Here is a 27,592-nt window from a genome sequence, read left to right as displayed (position 1 = left end):
AGGCAACCACACCACAATCAGCGCAAGGAGACTCATGTGAGCAAGAGTGACCCCTGCATGCAGGGCAGAGGTCGTGAGGATCAGTCTCCTTAGCCAACATGAAGGTGCCGCATTGGTGCCCTTCAATGCCAGGACAAACCAGCGTGGTCTTCAATATCCTCATGGAGACTCATACCAAATAAAAGAGAAAGTTAGATGGTAACAATCTAAGCTTTAGGCCAGTTGTTTTAAGGAAATTTCTTATTTCTTAGGTTTTATGAGCGGAGGAGTAAGACACGTCTGCACTCCACCAAACTAAAATAAAAAGAGACAGCCAGATGCTGGTGCTGGTGTGCCTAGCCTACCCCACTACTCCCACCTGGCTAACTAGCGGAGGGTAGTTACACATAGCAAAAGATTTAACAGCTAGTTTCAGCATCGGTGAAATACATACTCCTAGGTAAAGAGAGGAAGGTTTGTATGTTGTGCTGAAACAAATCATAAATTAATATAAACAAATAAATTCTGTTGCTCCAAATTGCACAGTGAAAGCAGAAGTACGTCGGAGTGTGAATAAAGGATGCGAAGTGTTTGGGACAGTGAAGAATAGAGGGTTAAGGATTAATGTGAAGAGAGTTCTGTATGAGAAAGTGATTGTACCAACTGTGATGTATAGATCGAGTTGTCGGAAATGAAAGTGACGTAGAGACAAATTGAATGTGTTCGAGATGAAGGGTCTGAGGAGCATGGCTGGTGTATCTCAATTGGATAGGGTAAGGAACAAAGTAGTGAGGGTGAGAATGGTTGTGAGAAATGTATTAGCAGCTAGATTGGATATGAATGTGTTGAAGTGGTTTGGCCATGTTGAGAGAATGGAAAATGGCTGTCTACTAAAGAAGGTGATGAATGCAAGAGTTGATGGGAGAAGTACAAGAGGAAGGCCAAGGTTTGGTTGGATGGATGGGGTGAAGAAAGCCCTAGGTGACAGGAGGATAGATGTGAGTGAGGCAAAAGAGCATGCTAGAAATGGGAATGAATGGCCAACAAAGTGTAACGCAGTTCCGATAGGCCCTGCTGCTACCTCGGGTCACCTTGGTGACTGCTGAGGTAGCGGCAGTAGGGAGAGTCAGCATATGAAGCTCCATTCGTGGTTGATCATGGGGGAGGATGGGCTCTGGCATCCTAGAAGTACCAACCAAACTGTCGAGTCCCTCGCCAGGGAGGGACGAATGAGAAAAATCCCCTCTTCTTTTTTCTTTTGTTAGTTACCTCCCAAATTGGGGGAAGTGCCATGGTAGATAGATAGATAGAATAATTCACAATAAAAAACAGAAATATGGACAATTTAACCCTCCCCTTACTTTTGAGACAGTTGTGGCTGGCATGGAGATGAAAGAGGAAGAGTGGGTGCCTACTTGGATGGAGAATCCTCCTCTGTGAGAACTTCTGGTAAAATAAAATAAAGAATTCCATTTAAAAGTAATATGATAAATTTGTAATTTGTATTTTTCTTAATTATACAAACATTGAGCTCTTTACTATGGATATATTGTTCCAGCTTGCTGGAAAACGAACCATAAACTTTTAACCCGAGGTAAACAACACCCACTTTTTTTGGGGGGGTTAAACCAACCATCCAGCTCACACACAGATCAGCTGTCTACCCACTTGATGCTGGCATGACTTTCCTGGGGGATAGGTGATGGCGGGCCAAGTATGAGTAAAGAGCTCAAGGTATTTAATAGTTAGTATCAAGCGGTATCACTGTACTTAGAGATCCATCCTAATAAGAATGGTGCTAAAAAATGTAACTTACCAGAATCAATGTCAGATCCAGTGTGTAATGGTACCAAAGCCTACCCCAAAGTAAGAGGAATGGAAGACGCAGAGGAGCCAGTTATTCTCTCTCTCCTTTTGACTTCCATCGAACACTTTACCATGAACGGAGGTGCTTTCTGACCTGCTGGTTATATAACTAGTAGAGCCGCCACCACAGGGTCAAGAACTAGTGTTGAAAGACTCGTGGGTTTAGGTTACCATATTCCATCTGTCTGACTGCAGATTCTTCAGGGTCCAAGTGGGGTAATCAGACTGTGAGCTCTGCATTGAGCTGATATCCCGACCCCCCTCAAAGGACGAAGCGTATGATCTTGAAAGACTGGCGTAGTCAGAAAGCGGCGTGTTCCGTGACACCTCTTTCTTGTTTCTGCCAGTGCTAAGGAAGAAACACTAAAATAACTGGCATAAGATATCTGGTTCTTTACAGAAGCTATGATCATAGAAGTACTGTATTCCCCTCTAAACAGATGATGGCCCACCTCTATCAATAGACAGCTTCAGCAAACTGTAGTTATACCGCAATCTCCCATAGAGACCTTGGGAAAAGCCTTTAACTTGAAGCTGGATAGCCTCCAACCACATTTAAATTAGCGTCTCCCTCTATCCTTCCTCGTCCCACCTTCTCTGTCTTGCTAGGTTGGGAGACTCTATGTAAAGGCTATACAAGCACAGTATCCCTACAAGATGAAAAAGTTGTTGGCTGTCCTGATTGGATAGAGAAGATTGCAGACCCTTCTGAAGGAAGGATCTCTAGCATCGATCAAGGCATAGACAGAAGTACTTCGTACTGTTAACTCTGATTGAGATGGAGAGGAAGCGATGACCCCATGCCTGAGCATGGGGCTGAGGCTCCTTTACCAACGCCTCAAGGCAGTCCACTGTGCACATAGATGACGTCGAAAGGTACCATCTTCTCAACACTGTATACCTCAGTGCCCTGTCCAAACAAGGAGCAGTAGTGCATTGTCCAGGAAGCAAAGGCGATCACCTCAGCTCTTCTAACAGAAGTTGTACAAAAGCCAATCAAGGGCTGTGCACCCTTTTTGGGGGAACCTGGGTCACAGGCCAGGGGGCAAGGTTGACATGTCACCAAGGTCCCAGGGCCCGTATGGCCACGGCACTCGATTGTGGTCCCCTCCTCCATGGGACCAAGGACCACTCAGGGGTCGGGTGTAATCCACCCCCATGAAGGAGAGGTGATATCAAGAGCCCTATTCTTGTAACTACAACAGGCTTTCCTGGACTTCTTTTATTTCTTCTTGAAGAAGTGTCAGGATCAGAAATGGAAAAGCAATAGAAAGAGGAAGAAGAGTTGCGAGAGAAAGGGGAACAAATCGCTTCTTCCGCTTATCAACTTTCTCCTCAGGGTCTGCAAGCATTTAAGTCCATGTCCAAGCAACCAATGACTTTGAAAATCTCCCAAGGGGAGACACTATCCAGGTTGCTTTACTGAGACTGGGTGCCCTCTCCTCAACATGGGAAACAGAAGAACCCTTATTAGAGAAGAGAAGATTGTCCACAACCCTAGAAGGAAAGTAAAGTTGATGGAGATCGCCAAGGTTCTTGCAACAGAATCCTGGCAGAAAGTGAACGTGGACATGAGGGGAATCCAGAAAATGGCCAGAAAAAAAGGGGATTATGGCACAGGGATGCAGTGCATTGACTCTGAGGGGCCACGCATTAGCCGGGGATGCTGTGCACCGTCCAAGGACTCGTGGGCTGTTCCTCGGGGCCATGAATTGGCTCAGAATACTTTATAAAGACCTGGGATGTCATGCATGCAGACTAGGGCAGGCCTGGGAGGCCCTGCATGGACCACAGTAAGCCTGGAATTAGGGGGAGGGGTGGTGTGTGAATCAGCTAAGGAGACCGTGCATTGCCCCTGAAGGCATATATGTGGATTGGTTCAGCAGACTGTTTATTGTTATTGGATCGGCCCGTCATGGTACCAGGTGTCCACCTGCCCAGAAGGAGAGGAAGACTCGCAACATATCATAACTCTCTACTTGCGACATATCCCACCTGGATACCAATGTAGGGGGGATCCAAGTTTCTTGAAGCCGCGAAATCGGGGTCATGACTCGGGCCATGTGCATCAGCCCAGGGAAGCAAAGGCACAGAGGACTTTCCTTTACAGGCTATCAGGGTGGTCAGGGACCCGAGCCAAGCCCCAGTGAGGTAGAGGCTTGAGGCAGTGACACAGGATCAAGGCTCTGGCTCTGTGTATTGGCCACGGGGCATCTAAGCACAGGGTTGTAGCTCCCTCTCTAAAGAGTCGGGAGTCACCCGGGTGTCGCCCACCCTTCCTAGGAGAAGTGATGTTGAAAGGAGTGCTTTCCTTGACTACAGCTGACAAGACCTCGACTTCTTCATCTTAGAAGAAGTGAATAGAGTTGAAGGCCAACGAAGGAGAAGAGTCAGAGGAGGAAGAAGAACCTGCACATTTTTTCCTCTTTCCAACCCTCCCCTCAAGCTTTGGAAACAGAGGATCCTAAGAAACCCAGACAATGATGCCTACCCAGGGGAAGAACCACAAGGGTTGCTCCAACAGGAAACGCAACACTGGGGAACACTATCAGAGTTGGGATAGTCCCACTTACAGGGGTGTAAGCCCCAGAACCCCAAGGGCATAAGGTTTGGGGTGAAGCACAGGGGAAGGGGATTCGGGGTAAAGTACAGGGGAAGGGGATGCAAGGTTGACAGGGAACGGGAGATGCACTATTAATAGCTTCATCTGTGCATGAAGAAAGATGGGAACTCTTTGCTGAGTTGAGAATGCCTCTCCTCTCAGCATTTTACTCCAGTTCCGTTTCTCTTGCAGACATGGCAATTGTACACTTAATATCAATTTCAGTTCTGTACAGTATTAGGAATATAGAGTACTATAATTATAAAGAATTGCATGCTTAGGGAAATAAAATATCCCGAAAACTGATTGCATTTATTTTTATGTACTGAAAGTCAAATGCTTATATAAATAAGGTGCTTTCATTAAAGTTCGTTTCATGAGATTTACAAGGCAAATACCAAATTCCTATTTTTCATGGAGGAATCTATATGATTAAAAGATAAATACTGTACATCTTAATATGAAACATAAATGAAGATGGTAAGTTCTAGGTTTAGTTCCCCATTTCAAAGTTTAATTGAAGCATTTTGTTTCTAAACTAAGCACACAACCTATCATAAAAGGAACAAAGAAAAAAATTCATATTTGAAGAAATTTGCAAAAACTAAATTTGACTATAAATGAAGGGCTAATAGTGCCTTGGTTTTCATTTCTTCAATAGAAACTGAAAATAACAATCACACTAAGTGTTTGCAATTTACTTTACTTGTAATCTCCCAGGTTATATCATTATTTTATACCAAATGAAGTCCATGTGTGAAGTTAAAAGTCTAAGGGGAACACAAAATATTATGCAACTGACAGTACTAATTAAATAAAAATCCATGGAAGCAAAATCATAAAGACCACCTCTTCAACTCTGCTCTTTAAAATAAGCTCTCTTCTGATCCTATCTTTCAATAAGATTCATCACCATACTTCCCTTCATAATTTTACTAAAAAGACAAAATTTTTTAGCTAAAACTGTAGTATTAAACCGGTTTTATCTTCTCAGTTTTAATCAACGAAAATTCTTGAAAGTTTAGAGGTATAAAATAGAATATTTATATTGAACTGGAGTAATAGGAGTAAGTAATACCTTTACTATACTGATTTTTAGAGTATACCTATGCCCTAATTTGAAAATTGATAACCTTCGGTGGTTAATGATCTCATCCTCTTTGAGATATCTGAAGCATTTCGGATCAGAAAAGATCAATGCTTAGCAGTGATGCAAAGCAATTTAAACAATTTATAGTACAGAATTTCCAGTAAAGAGGATTTAAATTTTTCATGTTGGAGAACATTCCTGAACATATCTGACCAAATTATTAGCACAGAGTTAGAGCAACTCTTAGAAATACCATATATATTATATATCATATCTATATCTATCTATCTATTTATTTTTATATATATATATATATATATATATATATATATATATATATATATATATATATATATATATATATATACAATATTGAATGTGTTACCTTATGCAAAGATATGCAGTTAATTCCATAATCTTTATAATTTTCAGAAATGAACGTTATACTCTTAACACTGTTTTCACGGGAAAATAACCCCTTTATGAATCAAGATGTTAGAAATGCAATACTACCTAAAAGGTGAGCTGTATTTTGAGGTTGGGTACAGCAAACATTCACCTATGATGTTCACAATTATCAAATCTATCTGAGGTGTAGAATCATCCTTACAATTCTTGTACTGTAATTACTCCTAATTGTAATTCTTATTAAAAATACTTTTACAGCTACATAGATAGAACACAGTACATGTATTGGTCTGCATATTCTACATGGTGCAAATACTGCAATTTTATGTTGTGCTTCCAAGATATTATCAATGCATCAGAAAATTCTTGAATTTAGATTTATTGTTCTAATATTTATGAGGCCCCACATGTTCTCAAAGCAGGTAAACAGTGTACTGCAGTCATAGTACACTGTTACTTTAATTATTGAGAGACTCCTAAGCAACTTGTTTGTAAATATACAACAGATTTTTTATTACTAGTACAGTACAGGAGTTTGTAATTACAGAAATCCTAATTATTTGCACACCCCAATAACCTACAGAGAATATACTTTATATGGTCTGTATGCAATAAAAGTAATTTGAAGCCTACTTGTGTATAGATGATTTCATCATGTGGAATCAGACACCACAGCATACTATGGTACAGTACTACAGGTACTATTTTCTCTATCATAAATAAATATACGTGTCCATCTGTAATGAAAATGGATGATTGAGTTCCTGATTACTTTACTGTACTTTCACCTTCCATTTAAGAAAAAATGAATTACAAGTGGGTTAGCAGATCTTAAAAGTTTAATATAATGTATAACACTTGTGCAATGGTAAATTGTTGACAATCAAGAAATACCTTCTAAAACTTGCATATGCATAACATCAATGCATACTGTACAGTGGTTTGAACAAAGCAAGTAGTAATATTAAAATGTAAAGTATTTTCAGACTAAAAAACATACCAGAACCTTACCATCTTCAATAATATATAGTAGATAGACAAGTAGCAAAGTGAAGGAAACAAATGCTTAACACCTCATAAAAATTCACAATGTGATACTGGAATTGTAATTTTAACATAAGCATTACATCACATAATGAAACCTTGTGTGACCTCCAGCATATATACATATACATTTAAATATAAATGTATACATACTACAGATAGTAGAAAGAACTTCAACTTTTAGCATCCAAATAGGTCAGACTCAATTAAAACATGAACTAATCTAGTCATGCATATAAGATGGCTTAAAACTGGAAATAGCATTTTTCATTGCTTTATAATGTAATAACCTACAGAAAATTCATCACAAAAATGCTGAACAATGTTTTCTGTGAATAAGAAAAATCTAATTCTTTTCAATGATCTATGAAATAAGTAACGATATAAATAATTTTCAAGGTAAATACATACAAAAAAAAAAAAAATATTCTGGCTAATTCCTCTTCGTTGACAATAATATGTATATGTATGTTTACTACCGTAGCTGTTTTTCTCCCATTAAATTCCGATGACATAAAAAATGATCCCTCACAATAACAAAAAGCCACAGCCCTATTGAATTTTGCATCCCTTCGCAGTTTTAACATGTGGGAGTACAATTCACAACCAAAGTAGCCAATGGCTATTCAAGTGTACAAACTCTTCAGTATTAGTACAATTCTAGAGTGGGTGGCAGGATTTAAGGAGACTGGACTGCAAGTGAAGGGATCAGAGTGAGGCTTTCGAGCATATCACAGACTAGAATCTGCCCAGAACTGAGCATATCAAGTTACCGGGCTCCAATGCAGTATTCTAAGTAACTTTAACAAAATGCCTAGCGAACTACGTGAGCTTTTTTTTCTCATTTTAATCACTGCACCTGGAGAAAAACATTACTCTATGAAAGTTCACAGACAAAAGTGGGCCAATACACTACAATGATGAACATAAAAAGGCCTACAATCATCATGAAATAAAGGTGGAGTACTGAATAACACTAGACACCAAAAAGAGTTCAATGATACAATCAGAAATCCAAATTTAACATCTAAAGTACTGCACCTGGAATAACAGACCTGTTTTTTTATCCTGCATGGAATTTATGAGAGGAAGAGTTATTTGAAATAATTTTCTGTATCAGAAAAATCAGAATATTCATACATCTAAAAATACAGAAAGGACACATAATACAGTATATGATTATCAAACTTCATTCAACTGAAAATATATGAAACAGTACAGACAAATATCTACTGTTGACATGTAAACTGTACTATAAACATCTGAAAAATAATGTCTGCAGTATACTTGCTGAGCTTTCATCGTTTCAAACTATAAGAATACTTTATGTATCCTTGCATTTAAGTAAACAATAAAACAGAAATTGGATTATATTGGAATGTGTAAAAATTAGTTTAAAAAATGGATAATACAGTACAGTATACAGAAAAATTATGGAACTACTGCATTGAAATTAGTTGTTACTGGGGTAAGAAACTAGTTCCTTAGCCATCCAATGAAGGTAGGAAAAAGATGGGGACCCTGTTATCCGGCTGCCAATAGCAAGTTAGGAAAAGTAGCCTAATTCTAGTGTAAATGCTTGGGGGCAAGATAAAAAATAATTGGGTTTAATATATCTTTTATCCTTTTGATAATATTTTCTTAGTTATAAGACATACTTTTTTGTTTTTCAGTAGGAAAATTATAAACAGGAACAAGGTTCTATACTCTAGATGTGTAGGTGAATAAAGAATTAATCCTACTGATTCCAAAACTCAATTCTTATACCTAAGCTGTGTAATCCAAGATGTGATGAATTCACAGCTTGGGAAATCAGGTAGTAAATGGTCATAATTATACAGTATTTTAGTACAAAACATAACATGGAAATAAAGAAATTCATGATCGATTTGGAACACATGCAAGCCAGGCGTGATTTATCAAAAGTCATGTTATCCATTCCTATTAATACCAAAATGATGATGGTAAGACCCCTTTGGTACAGTTAATTGGCTAATCTTTAACTCCATTAAGCAAAGAAACACTTCTAGATAAAAAGAATAAATACAAAAGTAACCTAGTAACTGTAGTATTTACGAGCAATATTCACAAGGCATCTGCAAGAAAACTTTTTGTCGTGAAATTCTACACATGGAAAGTAATTCCTCTGACAATCATGGAAAACTTCTTGAGCCAAGTTGCCCAAGATGTGAATGCTAGTCCCAACTAGAAGCAAAAGAATCATTGGCAATTAACAATTATACTAGTTGTTATAATAAAACCTCATGGGAGAGCTCATTTTACAAATGAATCAACTGAGAGCCACAATTAAGACAATGATTTGTATGAAGTTTGTAATGAACTCTCTACAAGCTCAGTACTTCCTAATTTTCTCAGGTTCTACTTAAATATAAAACCTTAGACCTATTTTGTGGTCAAATGAGGGACAATAAATGCAGAGTTGATTGAAATTAAGGGTCAACAGCTCATATTCAAGGAAAAAAATATACAAAACTTTAAATTACCATATATGATACATATCAATTATTATTATTTCTTTTTTTCTTTAGATTGAGTTTACTGTAATGTACTGTACTGATGATAATTCTCCATTAAAGAAGTTGGAGTCACAAGATGATGGACTATTTTAGTGCTTTTTTCTACAGTTTATCTATCTATATCGTTATATTTTCTTTAATAATGGATGAACAATTTATTTACTATTAGAATTGTAGTCTACCTTAAGGAAGAAGAATGAATTATTTCTATGAGATTTTCGAGATATTCATAGTACCGTACTTCTCTTTTGAAGCTGATTAAATACCGACGCCTAACCTACATACATACATATACCAAAGGCACTTCCCCCAATTTTGGGGGGTAGCCGACATCAACAAGAAACAAAACAAAAAAGGGGACCTCTACTCTCTACGTTCCTCCAGCCTAACCAGGGACTCAGCCGAGTTCAGCTGGTACTGCTAGGGTGCCACAGCCCAACCTATTTGTTGCTGTCTCATAGGATTTTTTTTTACAGGGGTTCCCAGCCCCCTCGTCCCATCCCTAACCTAAAATAAATAATTTCCTGTTTTCGTCTACACTTGATGAATTAATACTACAATGATATTAACGTTTATATTTTCCGTTTAAGGAATTCGATGCAGATCAAGGATTCAATGAAAGGGTGAAGTCTAGAATATTTTGGAGAACTTCAAACTAAAAGGGTAGGATGGCTTTGTAGAGCTGAATGTCACCAATCCTTTTAATCAGCCCTGGATTTTTCATAGCTTACTAAGAAAGATTGCAAGGATGCAGTATGCATGTTTAAACTTTTTGAAATTGCTTTGCTGGACACATGCATCTTCTTCAAGTATTTTGCAAAGAAAATAAGCTGAGGTTGTTCCCAGGAAAATCAGTGGATAGGAGTCTTGGAATGAACCCATATAATTTCTCCTCATTCAATTTGAGAGAGAGAGAGAGAGAGAGAGAGAGAGAGAGAGAGAGAGAGAGAGAGAGAGAGAGAGATTATTGGAACTCTTTGATGGAGAGGGGAGAACAAGTATGTGAGAACATTACCATGGAGCTTAGATGAAACTAGTTAAGATAAAAACAACTGAAATAAGATCTAAGAATATCAGGCTTTGAGTGGCCAAGTTTATAAAGCTACATCAGTCAAGAGTATAAAGGTTTCACAGGGAAAAAAAAAATAAATAAGGACCAGCCATCAAATAAATCACTAAAATTGAGAATACCTCCTTCATCATATACTGTAACTTGAATTCAAAATAAATTTGAAAAAAAAACTTTGTGCTGCTACAACCAAGTTGATACAGTATTGCTAGGACGACAAATATCTTATGGCCTCCAAAAATCATCCTTAAAAAATATGAAATTGCTCAAGGGGTGGATAGAGAGCATAATGTCTTTCGGAACAAATCTAAACATCAAAATTATCCTCAAATAGCACCATCAATATTATCTAATGCTGCCATATAACTATTCTCTGTTATCTTGATAAATTTTCACGTATTCTTAACTTTGTAACCAATCCACAATTTGAAAAAATTATCTCTGGAGCATTTAACATGGTTGTATCTTATAAAATTAATTAATCAGAAAAGGTACACAAATATGTGATTTTTATACTCTTACAAGAGGAAAAAAGTTCATGCCATTTTTCTGTTTGATTGAAATGGGCCCTGTTTGCATAACACTGAAAAAAATAAAAGAAATATTTTCAGTATATACGTATTTCTTGACTGTGATTCATATGGCTTACAAAATAACAAATTTTCCCTGAGTTTTAAATAAATGCATTTTGGTCCTTGCCTTTCACAAATTCCAAGTCACGTCACGCTGTTCTTAAAAGAATCCAAGAAAACATTCTTCCTGAAATTCCTAGTATCCTTACTAGAATACATTATTGCTTGTTGTCTTGCTATTTAATTTAGCATCTTTTGAACTACTGGCTTAACAGCTTGAGAAGAAAATTTACATTCCCTGTAAATAAAAGTTTACAGAAATTCTTTCACATTTTACACAAAATCTGATTTGAAATCATGATGAAATATACAGAATTTATACTTCTAAAAATAAATAACTGCAAAGGCTGATAAATTGTGCATATTTTTCATTAATCTAGTTTCTCAAGATATTTAGTTTTCAAGATTATCTGTGGTTCTGGGGCAATCCAGTCTTAAAACTCTGCAAGGCCTATTGGGATATTCTTTCCTGTTTGCACAATTTACTTTAAGTAATAATGGATGCATACTTGAAAAATTTTCTTAAAAATGCAATTAAATTTAAGTTCATTTTAATGAAAACACTTTCATGAGTTTATTGTAGCTGTAAAAAAAAAATTCTTGAAAAATGAAGCTCAAAGTAAATTTTCAACACTAGGACAAAGAAATAAAAAATGGAAAATATTGACAATCAGATTTTGCTAAAGGTATCTCATTTGATATCATTTAAAAAATGTTATACAGTATACCAATGTAATTATACCTATGAAGCATCATATCTCCTCAAGAGTATCAATATTTAAAACATGTTTGCCTAACAAACAAGAAAATTTTCTGGATAAAAGCTCAGCAAGTTTATCAGTACAGTACTAAAATACTGTATTAGTATTCCTTTTCCTCATATACATTAAACAGTTTTCTGATTAATAAATGGTAATTGATATGAACTGCACACTAACATAATATAGAGTTAAAAGGGCACAATCCTGCAGATAAATCATGCATCATATAATAACACACAACTAAATTTAACACATTTCTCATTACTCTAAAGCGATACTCCATAACCTTTAGCAGTACATACAGTACACTTAACTGGAAGTTGTTTTATTACTAGTAAATGCTGTATAGTGAATTTTCAGGTTTAATTTCATAAATTTACATGCTTAATTTGATGCCTTTAGGAGAATATCTTTTTTACTACACATTAAAATCTTGAATTTCTCTAATAACTATTTAGAAAACAAAAACTATCATAGAATATGATATGATACTCATTATATAATTTCAGCTGACTTTTCATTTAATCAGTATATTTTCAATTCTGTTTTCTCCAATCTAAAAAAAATCAGTGTACGGCTAACATCCTGATAACTTAAAATCTGGAACATTACAGTATACTGTAGATACTTTTGTTTCTTTCTTATGGATGAATAGCCTACATTATTGACCCCACCTCCATGCACCATAAGTAAACGCATCACGACCAGAGAGGAAAAAAACAGAATAGAAAAATATAAAACTACTTTCAAGCAAGTCGTAAGTCATTTCAGGTATGCACTTCCAAGAAGGATATTTTTATTTACAATAAAAGAATAAAATTCTTTGCACTAATAAAAAGTAAAATCTTTTTCCTTCCACGTAGAGTATAAATATTTTTTATGTACCGTATTTCCAGTGTCATAAGATGCTACAGGTGGTAAGGAATTTTTAGAAAAAAAAAAAAAGAAATTGAGGATTTTATAACCTATAATAGCAGCAATTCCTAGTCAGCTATTTTACAGTGTGTATTATGAAATATGATAGATAAATATCAATTAGCTGTACACCTCTTAACTCAATTTTATTACATATTCACATAAAAATTTACTAAATCAGTCATAGCTGCTACCAAGTGTTTGTTTTTATGAAAGCACTGTTGCCAAATGCTCCTGATCAAATTTCTGTTTTGTATACTATCCAAATTCTTCATCTATAAACTAATATACAAAATCAATTATTGATCAAATAAAGAATTCTGTAGCAATTACAGAATGTGGAATATTTTTTTTCTGTTTGTGTGACTATCTAAGTCTTGTTGGTTTACAGCTAACTTGGTAACACTGTACTAAACTTGCAGTGAGATGTTTTTTAACATATCTTTTCAGCAATAACAATCTGTAGTATTTCGGAATCAATGCAACAGTCATTACCAAAATTTTGCATAAACAACTGCTTGGATACCATTATTTAAGATGCAGGGCAATTTTGGGGGGCATTTTTCAGGAAAAAAAAAAAGTGCTTCTTATGACAAGAAATACAGTAATTTGTATTTTTCCTAGCTATACAGACCCAAGTCCTTTAAAGTAGGGAACATATCTTCAGCAGAGGTGGAACGGACATTGAATTTGTTAATGGAGTAGTTAACGAGAATCCCGGAACCTTCACCAACCTTAGACTCAGGACCGAGAGGGGTGGCTGAGGTGGTTAGTTTAATTCAAAGGACTCAGGTTTATATAGCTAAAAAAAGTACAATTTTCTTCCTAAAAGTTTGTTTTATTGCTACGCACGCATATACAAACCTCTTGTCCTATAAAAGTTTTTAAAATTTTGAAATAATTTAGAATTTTTTTAAAGCTACAGCATGTTTTCAGTGCAACTTGGAACAGCCATTGATATTGTTAAAAAGGTAGTTAATGACATGTGGTGAGCATGGGTGAAAAGCTCCGCCCTTCCACCTATCCAAAAATCAGCACTTTTGAACTTTCACCTCATGACTGAGAGGGGTGGTTGAAGTGGGGAAGTTTAACTCTCAACGACTTGGGTTTGCATGCAAACATTTCATGCTTTAAAATTAGGGAGACTCACTGATTGGTGGGTCAGAAGTCTCCCTAGAACCAAACTAGTTGGCTCTTTTTCTTCCTTGGAAATTTAATCTACCCAGTCATGTACAAGAGCAAAGGAGATGACTCAAGCAACATCCTGTCTATCATAGGGGTAAGTGTAGGGTCTGACATGTCAAATATAATTTGCAGGTGGTAACCTGGCGTGTCAAGGCTAATTTGCAGGTGGTCAAATGAGGGATCCCTTTCCCTGAAGGGGATATCAGTCTGTAATACCTGTAATATATCTTGTATATGATTATCAATGGGATGGTATAAATTCCACCACCCTTCACCTCGTTAGGGATGATGAGGGAGATACCTCTTTATGAATGGAGCTCTAAGGTGTAACTCACCAGGATCAAGTCAGATCCAGTGGTTAATGTTTTTTATCACTTCTCCCCCAAGAAAGAGAACAGAAAAATGAAGAGAAGCCAGCCATTTACGCTTCATTCCAGACTTGCACCTGTATGCTAGAATAGACAAGATGCTTCCTGTCCTGTGTGGTAGTTGGGTTGCTACACAACTACTTGAGCAGCCACCAAAGTACAAAACACAAAGGTATCGTGGGACTTGTAGGTATACTGTACTCTTGTCAGTAAAATGCTTTGAAGGTGGTTTGTCATTTCCAAACCACAACCTTCAGCCCCTGGCTCACTGATAGATTTCTTTTAAAAGCTATGATGTGGCCTATACCACTGACTTTGTGAGCTCTGGTCCTAGATGGTACATCGACCATCTCAGCTGTCAAGGTATACCCTATACAGATAGCCTCTTGAAGTCAGAAAGAGATCAAGTTCCTTGACATTTCTATCTTGGTCCTGGCAATGCTAACAAAAACTCGCAGAAACTCCCACCGGACATCACGAAACTCTTGTACTTTTCCAGTAACACCAGGCTGATAAGCCTGTTGATTTAGCAAAGTATGTCACACTACCTGACCACTGTTCAAACCAAAAGACAGCTTGGAGGGAAGCCAAGGTCGACAATCCCATGGCCATTGACTCAAGAAAGCGAGGACGCATCCCGATCTGGTACATAGAACCTTCTCTGCCTCAATATTTGGGAGTGGCAAGATCATGTTTGACTGGCAGGACTTGAGAGAGTTCTCAGATCCACATATCTGATCATCAACTAAACCCAGAGCCAAAATAGGCAGATATCACCACAGCAGCTCCAAGGATGGCCTTGACCCTTGAAGGGCACCGATGCATCAATCAGTGACCGAGTTTCATCCTTCAAGGTAGAGCCAACGTTGCCTCCCCCAGAGCATTTCTGTTACAGATAAGAGGATGGACATTGAAAAAAGAACACCAACTACGGATTGCCTGCCTCCACTGGCCCCGGTCCAAGGCCCAGTGTTTAGGGGGTGGAGATATATCCCAGCCAAGATACAAGGTGCGGCAGGTTTCTCCAAAGATTCATTCTCCCCAACAAATACAATCATTCTATCCCAATCACGGGATGAAGGTTCACGAAGGTAGACAAAGCAGGGGAAAAATCCCACACACTGATCACAGTAAAGATGGAAGGAATACCTCTTGTTCTATCCCTCTGCTGATTGAGGAGGGAGGACAGCCATGGAACCATGCCATGAGGCATGAGGAAAATGTCACTCTGGCCCCTCCTATTGATCTTCCATTATAATGACATCCTTGAGTGGTGCCATCCTCTAAATACATTCTACTAAAGTATTGCAATTTGAGGAATGAGCAGGAATCCGTTGCAATTTGAGGAATGAGCAGGAATCCGTTGTCCAGGAAGGAAGGATGATGGAGGGTGCCGAAGCACCTCCATCAACTGGAAACAGATAATGTACGGAGCTTTACTTTTCTGTCCAGCCTGGCTACCATGCACTGGTCCTATGGGAACAAAACCAAGGGGCTGGGAGCCACTTGGGTATCGTCCTACAACAACCCCCAAAAGAAAGAGCTGATGCCGTAAGAAGCCCTTTCCTTACAATTTTTATATCAGCAAGAACAAATTCGTGTAAAAGGTAAGTCTTAGCTCTTTGTCATCTTATTTGATTGAAGATAATACTGATAGTTTTTGGTCTAGGTCTCTCCACAAACAATCAAGCTGGATAAAATAGATTATACATCCATTAATGAAAAAATAAATACGCAGAAAAATACAAACAGGTAATGCAGAAACATTACCTCTAAAAATAGAAACAAGCATGCTAATTAAATGTAAAACAAAATAAGTAGAAAAATATATTCTAAAATCCATCAACTCGCGCAAACGAATATTACTGTAGGTAATCTTTAGATTCTGTTCAGATTTAAAACTTTTTAACAATTTGAAAAAAAGACGCGATGAAAAGAGAAAAAAATATATAAAACATCAAAATCCCTTGAGAGTCAAGTGATACTTATGATGCATTATGGGGGATAATGCCCCTCCAGTGGCAGGCCGATTACCTCCAGATTTATTTTGTCAAACAAATGACAGTTTTTGGCTAATAAATGTTAATGAGCATTATAGCAAAAAGGATCAAGTGATCTGCAGGCTGATCCCTTGGATTCACTTCTACTTATTTTAATGAAAAACCCATATATGGTATAATAAGAGAATCTAACCTGAAAAATCTGAAAATGGACTATTTTCTACAATATACTTTTAGAACAATTATCAATGTTCAAAAAATTTTAAGAGAAATTAATAAAAGAAAATTTCTCCCGCTGAAATAATTTAGAGAGATTTAAACCTTAGATTGACCTCCCAAGCATTACCTTGGGATAAAAAATCCTTGATATACATATGAAAAAAAAATTATATAAAAATACTATTTTCCAAAGGCAACAAAATAAGCATATTTACAAATAATTTTCCTCATAATTAACAGTTAACCGTCTACACATACACATGAAACAATGACAATATAAATATCCCAAGATCTTCCTATCCCAATTTCTACTGACTCATCATTTTCTGTCTAACAGGATCATTTTGTTATAGACAAAGATAATCTATATTAATAATAATATCACACTTTGGCTAAAGATCATTTACATGACACTACTGTATACAGTATACTACAGAGGAAATTTTTATACTGTGTTCAACAACACTAATAATGTTGCCTGAAAAATTGAACATAAGGTTAAAGCTGCTACAAAAATAAAAACAAATCTCTTTTGAATATAGAACAAATGTTACTATCCCCTGTTAATATAGATTGCAATTCACATTACCTTAAGACTAAATAATTGTTGAATAAAAAGCTAGGAATATATTCATGTAAAAAAATTCTTTATACTATGAACACATGGCAAAACCGAGGCAGAACACCTATAAGAACTGAAACACTGCTTACTCATTTCCAAGTATGTTGGTATTCATCAAAACTAACACTGGAATAGGAATGCCATATGCATTACACTAAGGAGATGGGACTCAAAAAGTATATTTGCTATGTTGCTGCCTTTGTATTTTAGACAAACAATTGGAATATTTAAAATAACTTTACAGGTTAAAAGTTCAATATTGCACAAATACAAAATGCTTAAAAATACATACCAATGAAAGGCGATGGAAAATTACTAATCAAGTCTACATTAATCATTAACAAGAGTATAGCAATACTTTACAATCAACTAGCTTAAAAGAATGATATGTTACATTGAAAGACTACTCATTTCTCCTTCAATGAATATCTGTTTGAAAATATGCCTATATTGTAAAGATAATGTAATCTAATAATGAATAACAGACTTGGACTACATTGACAACCTATATGTATAAAAGATCTAATATAATGAAAAACCTAAATCATAAATAACATGACTAAAATACAAATACTGCAGTGTAGTATTTCAGTGCTTACATGCTTATAGAATATGTGCCTCAAAAAACTTTTGCCACCATTTATAGTATAAACTTTTTGCACAGTGGTTAAGATTTAAATGCATGCAAGCCACCATACTGTAAACTGTTAGTGCATCAGCCAGCAACATGAAAATTCTTATACATATACTGTATATGAATATGTAAAGTCTTTGCATGTGCATGAGTTTTGTAAAATTGCATACATGTGCACTTATAAAACTTTGAAAACTAAGACGACAAGAAAAGAACACCATAATAACCAGTGCCCTATACTGTGCTGTAATATGCAATACAAGAAAGCTTTGTATATCAAAATCTTTACAACAGGTGCCAAAAACACTAGTAATTATTCTGTTCTTTGACACTGAATCATCTTGGGAAAGATAAACAAGTACAGTAACTGACATATCAAAATCTCGAGTGAGTGATTTACTTCGCTCAAAGAATGCACTTTCTTAAAATTCAGCAAAATAAAATACTGTAATGATATAAACATTCTTTTATACCATGAAGAGTCTGGGTTCTATTCAAACCTTTTCTTTTCTTACAGTATACTGCATATTTTTCAAGTTCAACTAAAGCTATTTTTCCCCAGTCATAAAAGTTTCATTTATAAGGTAGGCTTCCTCAAACTAAGCATCCATGTGGCAGATCGCAAGGAGGGGTCTTTACTGTAAAGTCAGGTATCTTAGTACTACAGCTATAAGTAACAATGAAAAAGATTGAGGCAACTGGAGAGCAATGTATTTAAGCTTACTTTGTGATTGCCCTTGCCTAAAAATGTGGTCATAAATTTCAAAGGCATGAATTAAAATCATGAAGAATTTATTTTTTATACTATTTCAGTGTTCAGCATAATGCAAACAACAGTTTATGCCTAAGATGATTGGGAATAGAACAATATAAAAGACGTGAGATTTAGTATCTAACTTCGTAGTTGACTGATAGAATGTCTTACATATGCTAACTGGAAGATAAAAGATAAATAATTTGCTGACTTCACTAACTCTGCTATACCTTTGGTATTAGAGAGATGACAATAAGAGTAACACCCTGCAAAAGGTAGTGTTTTGATTTCAATCTTTCAATTAATATCTGTTACCTCTGGTCGAAGATCCTATTAAGGTCTTCCAATAATTCTAACTAGTATTGCTCCAGTGTTTACCCACCATCTAAAATAAAATCATATAAGCTAGACCTATAAGATGAAAGAGATGTAGCTCAATGATATAATCAAATTACTTTTAATGCCATATAATGATTAAATTGGTGGCCAACTGCTCCTCACATCAGATTGGCGAGGTATGCCTCAAGATTCTAAGTACTTAATTTATTCCCCAGATGCCACTGTCAATCCCAATAGATTTCCTAGATCTAAAACACATTTTTCTCCGTGTTGGAACAAACACATTTTTGTGATAGACATAGGAGTTCTTGGGCCAAAAGCAGTTTACACTCGACAGAAACAAATCCTCCAAACACAGACCAAACACAACATCCAACCTCAATGATCACAAGACCAGTGGCACAAAAAATGCACCACTGCCGGAAGCCCTTGCAATGCCTGTTCTTTCTTAACCACAAAAAGGAGGTGATAATTCTTATCCTTTTTCCCTTACCTAACATATACTCCTACTACCTTTGTCATGAAAGTTCAAGCACCTATAACTGTCTCAAGTTAAGATACAAGAGGACGGTCATGTACAATACAAATACTGTACCTCTAACATGTCACAGAAAGAAGCACAACTAAATCCTCAACAAAGCATAGGAGTCTGTTGCAAGTGGCAATGAGTTCACACTAAGGCCAGAGGTCAATGGTAGTAACAAACACATTTTATGTAGAGTATTGCCAACCCTCCAACCATAAAATTTAAAAAAAGTTCATGGGGATGGACAGTATATTAACATGCTTACCAGTTGATGGTTGTAATCCAGAAGGATTTATATCTCAACATGTACACCGGCACAGCCACTGAACCCCATGTCCTTACTTCAAACGAATAGAGCTGTACAATACTCATAAATAGCTAGATGTTAAAAAGGTGTATGTTAGATGGCTACATTTTACTTCAAATTTCTTCATTGATATTAGCACGCATGAAAATATTACAAACAATCCATAGCACTAGCTAACTATTGTTTGCTAATGATAATGAAAATTTGCAACTCCACTCTTATCAGGTTTTCTTCCCAACCAAAAACAGCTATAAAATACTTGTATTTGTAGTTTTTAACTGCATTATGTACAAAACTTATAGTTTTCCAATGCATTTGGAAAAATCATATGCTTTGCTACCAGCTGTCAATATACAAACTGAATTTCAACGATAAAATTTATAATTTTTATACTTGCCTGATGTTCATTTGCCTCTACTTGAAGCTGTGACAACATCTACTCCAAAATAAACATTTTCTTTTCTCTCACCTTGCAAATTACCTCCCTCTTTCTGACCCACAACACCATCTGGCAGTTGATGCAACTAACTAGTTGATTAAATAACACAGTAATGTACTTCCTACAATTTTTTAGTTCTCTAAGTTGAAAACCTGATCATTAGTCTCTTGGCATCACTGATCATTGGGGATGAGGAGGGTATATATATGAACATAAAGTGAGTATGAAAATAATAAACTTCATCACAAAAATTCTCTTTTATTTTTATGAAACTTACCTGATGTTCTGACTTCTGATTCACACACTCTGATGGAGGTGAGATAGTGAAGTAAAGAGATATGAAAGTAACTAATGTATCTAGATTACTAAATTTATCAACCAGTTATACCCACTATCCACCTTTCAAAATTTAAGTCTTATACAATAATCAATGATTGCTCATCAATGCCCTTTGGCTAGATTAACATATTTAGGGGAAATCTGATATGTCCTAGTGGCCAAGCTTATAAGCGAACGGTGCACACTGTCATCCAAGATGTAATGCAACACTGGACCATCAAAATAATAAGTGGTTGCTTATTAGCATCAACTTCGGCTCAATCAACATAAATATGGAAAACTCGAAAAGTGCTAGTGCCGAAACCTATAAGTAAACAATGTCCTAGTGGCCAAGCTTATAAGCGAATGGTGCACACTGTCATCCAAGATGTAATGCAACAGTGGACCATCAAAATAATAAGTGGTTGCTTATTAGCATCAACTTCAGCTCAATCAACATAAATATGGAAAACTCGAAAAGTGCCAGTGCCGAAAGCTATAAGCAAACAATGCGCACTACCACCCGACACATGATGCAACTCATCACTAATAAGACAAAGCCATTAAAATGAAAAATGAGTGCTCAAAACTATATTCAGTACATTACCATAATTAGGGAAAGCTCAAGATGTTTTAGTGGCCAGGCCTATAAGCAAAAGATACGGACTGTCATCCGAAACATAATGTAACACTGGATGATCAAATATCAGAAATAAGTGTTTACTTAATAGTGGCTAATTCAGAGTGGTAAGATAAAGGGTCCAGATTCCAGCTTGGATTCTACCTTGGATACCAAAGGCCCATAAGAGTCAATTGGTTTGCGGATGAGTGAGGGTTACGCAGTAAATGGTACAAATAGTATGAGAGAGCAAGATTATAAGAGACACTCGACTCTTTCATCCTGTGTACCATCTGAACCTTAACAGACTTCGTAATGCTAGGATTCGATATGGGACAGGCAAGATTAGAATCTCTGTTAGCCCTGTTATTGGGCTAAGGTTTGATACAAGGAAAGTTATGTTAAAATCTCTATTAAGGCCAGTCATTCACTGGACTTCTTAGATTGCAAAAAAGTCTAAAGCGGCCAAAAGCTTATTTACCTCAAAACTATGTAAACCCCGAAAGTTTGTAAAAGGCTGTAGGGTCAATAACAACTGAGGGTTCTTTAATGGCTAGAACAGCATTTTCAACTATCTATAATCAACTAGTGTAATCTTTCTGGATTTTCCCTTAAACTGAATGCAAGTATGTTGTGTTGGGTCCTTTCAAACTGTTCACAATTTTCATGTACCTCCTAATTTAATTCTTCTAAATGGCCATTTATTTTTTTTTAATTCTAAGAGTAAACCTAACTAGTACAGTATAGGGCCATTAGGCCAGTGAAAATCTGACTTGTTCTAAATAAGCAACAAAATAAGCCAAATAAATACCCAATCAGGTAAATTAATATGACTAATACCTTACAAGTGATATGAGATTTTGGACAGGACCTGGCAATAGGAATAGTTTAATTAGATTGCAAATATATTCATTGAAACAAATGTCACCAGTCTAACTATTAAATAAAGCTGGATTTTCAATAAGAAGTGAATTCCACCTTCCATGCATGCTAAGTTATTTCTGTTTGGAAAATACTCAACAAGATGAAATATCTGAGCAGAATTATCCTGGTAACTAGATTATTATGTAGGTTAGGTTGATGCAGCTTAAGTCATTTCTCAGAATAATTTGTAGTCACCCTATTGAATTATTTATATACAAGCAATCCAAATTAAGATCAAGTCTGTAAACTTGTACTTCTACAACTTTGCAAAGGAGATAATTTTAATCAAGTTCCTTATTAATTCTCCTGCATTAAAAGATTTTCTTGTTTAAACTCGCTAATGTTAAAGAAATTTAACCATTCATGAATAAGGTTAGATAATTGCTTATTCTATAGATTGTTTTTTAAAGAAAAACAGTTCTCAAATTAAAAGGTAACTTCATGAGAAACTTTTCAAACAATCTTATGACAAAAATTTCTATTTTGATATAGATCAATGAAACTGTGAAAATAAGTCATCTTTGTGAACATCTACAGACAACTCAGAGCAAATAGAAATAGCACTATTTGCCTCAAGTAACTTATTTGGATATCCTACTAATATAAGAATCCACATACTTCATGCCTATTTAAGCAAGGAACTCATTCGGAAATAAATGTACTAGCCTTGCGTTAAAGCACATACAGTAGCGGCTGAGAAATATACAAAAATTAAAATTCTAAATTAGGCCGGGTTCACTGCCAATTAAAATATGAACTGTTAGCTTACTGAAGTTATATCTAAAATAATCTTTATTAGATATTCACACCATAATAAAAGGTATAAAAAGATTTGGTCAAGAGCACCTACTAACTTGGAACTCAGTGGACCAAATCTCAGAAAGGTAGCGGAATTCGCAAAGATAAAGCAAGATGAAACAGAACTGCTAGGTAAAACTTCAAAAGTTAGGCTAATTCTCCGTCTTCTCTGGATTGACCCTATACTAAACACAAACAATGCAAAATACTGTAAGAAAGTCATTTCTAAATGTTAAATTACCTTGTTTGGAATCAAAGCAGTCAAATAACAGCCGACATCATTTAAAAAAGAAGAGGGAATTTCAGTTAACAACACTCCTCCATATACTGTACATAAACAAAACACTGCAGCTGCTGGCCTGATATGTTTACGTTATACAAAGCCAGAAAAAATTTGAATCACATTGTGATTTATTAGTTCATAATGAACTGCAATACTAAAACTGTTTGAATTGAGGATTCGCGGGGTGAAATAAATGATCTTATTTAGACACTAGTCAATGAAAAACTGATAAGTAGGAGGACATAGGTCATATCATCAACTAAATGACATGTTGTTCCCAGAGATAGAGGCATTTTGCAAGGGGAGAGAATAAGAAATTTTCATTTAGGGACAAACGTCGACACAGCTTCAAGTAGAAGCAACATGAACATCACGGGAGTTTCATAAAAATAATAGATGCATCAGTTTCAATACAAATTGAGGAAACGGAGGAAAGATTTGCCACATTATGAAGTTGATAGTAATTGAATGTTGGACAATACAATACTCATGTTTACAAATACTATCAAGTGTAATCCAGTAAAACATCAAAAAGATCTTCAAATATTCTAAATTTTCAAAGCAACAGTTAACAAGCGGCCAGTTCATTACTATATGTATAAATATCAAAACGATACCTGTTTTAAGAAGTGCATAATGATACAAAAACTACTTTTCATCCTTCTACAATCATATTTATACAATATAAAAACAATTTTTGCAATTAGTTTATGTAAAATGCACTATTCAGTGGTCACTTTCTACAAAAGCATTTTATCACTTTAGGTAATCACATCGTCTTTAAGAGAAATTACCATATCAGAAGTAAAGGCCACTGATGACAAATAAAATTTTTTACAAAAACGAGTGAAGTGATGACTTCACAGATATTGTAATATAATTTTTTGGAGTCAATATAAATTTGTTCATAAAAAACACTTATTTCTAAATTGAATTTTACATGAGTCTGACTGAATCCCAGACACCAAATTTCTTTAAAAGAAATGGAATTTTGATATTAAAATTTGTCATTTCTATACTTACCTGGTGTACATATTGGTTCTTCCAAGGAATCAAGGTTTATCGTCATTTCCCCCCAAAAATGAAAAAGAAAAAATCTAATTTCTCTCCTTTGAATAGACACGTCTTTTGGTAAAGTAATGAGACACACTAGCAGTTAATAGCAAGAAGCGACGCTGTGATGCATCAGAGAATAGTCTGGGATTTTCATAGCCAAAGATACTCCCTGAGATAACTGCCTTTGATCGTCCAAATAACTCGGTAGTTGAAGTTTGTTTTTCATCAATGGAACTAAGATTGTGTCTAGATAGGATATTCTCTACTAATGTAGATTGAAATTAAATTGGAAAACCCTTTATCTAAACAAACTTCTCTTTGGAGGCCATTTACAGTCTCAGAAACATCTGAACTGACACAGGCTTCTGACCATGATCCTAAACCATTCCAGTAACTTGAGCAAGATCCCTTGCCGAATCCAAATAATTTCCAATAAAATGCTCCAAAAACCAAATTCTAATATTTTTCATGTCTATACTCCCTTGATGCTCTTCACCAAAAGTTCAATTTATTGATAATTACCCACAAACTTTATTGAAGAAATTTCATTTTTTTTTTCCCTTTCAAAACATACATGCCCAGAATAAAGAAATTAGGTAATCAAGCAGTTAATGGCAAGGAAACCACCAGCGGTTTCATGTTCTTCAATTATTCCATAATAGTCAATTGTCCAGGTATAAAAGAATTAATAACCCAAGTCGTCTTAATCATTTTGCAATTGAGGACATCATTCTGGTGAAAATCTGAGAGGCAATTCCCAGATTGAAACATAGGCACATGAACTGGTAAACCTTTGACCCGTTGACAAAACGAAGGTATTTCCGTGAATCGATATTCAACAGACAGGCCTAGTTTAGTCTTTTGAAAGTAGCAAAGCTGTACATCTTGGAAACATTCCTTCCTGACGATCTTCTGGACTATGGGGTTGAGACACACTCAAGCTCTATAGTTTCTTATAGTATCTGCAACCCCTCCATACTTGCGAATTAAGGATGTGGGGGGGGGGCCTATAGGTCTACTTGCTGAGTTATCAGCAGCCATTGCCTGGTCCTAGCTTGAGTGGAGAGGGGGCCTTGGGCATTGATCATATGTATATATTGTATTGTCAGTCTCTAGGGCATCTTCCATCTAGGGCATTGTTACTATCCCTTGCCTGTGCTATTCATGAGCAAACTTTAAACAAATCAGACAAGTAACTGAACATTATTCAATTTTGACCAGATAAAGAGGTTAAGTGGGAGAGACTTACACATTCCTGATTCTTATGGTGCTTTATTGCCATAAAAATATCATGCGTTTTATGGAAAACCAAAGGAGAAAATGCCTATAGTCCTTGGAAGATTGCCTTTAGATTTAGACATTAGTATTTCCTGCCTTGATATGTACATGTTTCTGAAACCTGGTGACCCAAAAGTACCTGGTTTGAGGCATCCAAAAACAAGAATGATCTTACAGAACTCTTGCTCAAAGATTCCTAAAGTCCTACCACTGTTAACAATCTGTCTGGACCTCTCTTGATATGACACTTACAAAGAGCAGATCTAGTATTAGACCAAGAGAAGAGATAACTGATGATAAATTACTAAAAATTTACTTGGGAAACTATCTTCTCATGAGATTTATGGAATGCCAAGTGCAACATTACAAGTGTTTCATTTGTCACACAGACCAAGGGCTCAAGTTATCTCTATCCATACTAAAATATATTACTCTCATCATTGGTTTCAAGTCTAACTTATTTCCGTTGATTAATAGTCCAAGATCTGGATGAATGTGGAGTAGATAAAAGAAGTTCTACCTGATTTCCATCCCCAAAGATGTTTTGATGAATCAGTTGTCCAAGTGATTAAAATGCCCATTGAGTTAGTGAAGGAAGGGCAAGACCGGTGGGGTAGTAAAGAAAAAAATAAGTAGAAGAAAGAGTATGAATACTATACAGTACAGTAAATGCACACTACTGATGACTAGATAAAAATCTGGTGTCTTGGGATTTGTGCCAACACATGAACGAGGTTAAATAATAGGTTTAAGGTGAAGAACAAAATACTTTTTCTAATTTTACATCCCATCTGCAGGTCATTCTGAAACCATGGAGAAACATATACCATTATTTTCCCAAAATCAGTAAACAACACAAACAAGACCCATGCCAGAGTCATTACTTCTTCCCATAGTTGTTTCCTGTGTTGCATATTTATAATGTAAAGTTAATAAAGTTAAGGCTAATGACTAGTGTGAGAATCACTTCAAGTAATGTACTATACAATACAAAAGAAACTACTATAAATTTCACAAATGAGACATTTGTGCATCAGAAATACAAAACTATTCACAAACAGAAAACTATATTTAGGTAAGAGCACATGTATTGTGACACACATGTAAAACACCTTGCATAGCTCCTCCAAGGCAAATGACCCAATGTAGGACATGTGAATAATGCAAGGAAGATTCAGCAAGTCATTATTATACAGCAGCTGTAACACTGCCAAATTAGCCTTATTAACTACTGATGGTAATTTTCAAATGTTAACAAACACACGGCAAGAAATCAGCTTACTGCTTCTCTTCACATAAATTTTCCGAGCAACAGATCCTCACTTTTCATATACTGTTCCCAGTTCATATAAATTACAAGATGACACCAATACTGAACTTACCCTGTTCAATCCAGTTGACTACATAATTTCCTGTGAGTACTTTTTTAAGATTAAACCTTATATAATTGAAGGGTTGTATCGTAAAAGCAATGTTTTTTTCTGCAATTTAAAAAATACGAATAAATTTCAATCAGTTGAAACTTTTATGTTGTAATAATAATTTAATGAAAATATGATTCTATAGCTTTACAAAAATTAATGGCAATAAAGATTATGATAATAATAATAATGATAATAATAATAATAATAATAATAATAATAATAATAATACTGTAATAATCTCTTGCATTAAGTTATTACCTTATGTTTTTATGTTGCATTTAAGGAAGATTGATCTAAATTTTCATTCAGTGCCAAAATGTTCTCTTTCAATATCATGCTTATAGTATAAAATACAGTACAGTAATGTGTAAATTATTTTGGCCTTCATGTTACTCTGAACTTGAAAAAAAATTGTTACCTTATAATTTGAATACTGTATTCAAGATTTAAAATTTTCAAACCAAAGTATTTCCCTACTTCCAGAATGGGTAGTGAAATCATATTTTTACGACGAGATTCCAGGAAAAGAATGTGACTGTCTGGCAATTTCAGCCTGTAGTGTAATTGCCAGAATCTTCATTACCAGTGATCTTAAC

General features: G+C 35.6%; 1 protein-coding gene across 1 annotated transcript in view; it reads right to left on the bottom strand.

Annotated features, from left to right (window-relative positions):
* Positions 1-5,917: 5,917 nt before the first annotated feature.
* LOC137642429 (phospholipase DDHD1-like) overlaps positions 5,918-27,592 on the bottom strand; it is a 117,131-nt gene continuing 95,456 nt past the window's right edge. Inside the window, exon 12 of the mRNA XM_068374977.1 lies at positions 5,918-27,591. The gene's annotated coding sequence lies outside the window, so the exon portion shown is untranslated. The remainder of the gene's footprint in view (position 27,592) is intronic.

Source organism: Palaemon carinicauda, chromosome 6, assembly GCF_036898095.1.
Source record: "Palaemon carinicauda isolate YSFRI2023 chromosome 6, ASM3689809v2, whole genome shotgun sequence".
Classification (NCBI taxonomy): domain Eukaryota; kingdom Metazoa; phylum Arthropoda; class Malacostraca; order Decapoda; family Palaemonidae; genus Palaemon; species Palaemon carinicauda.
Note: the sequence above shows the minus strand (reverse complement) of the source record. Positions and strands in the feature narration are given on the sequence as shown.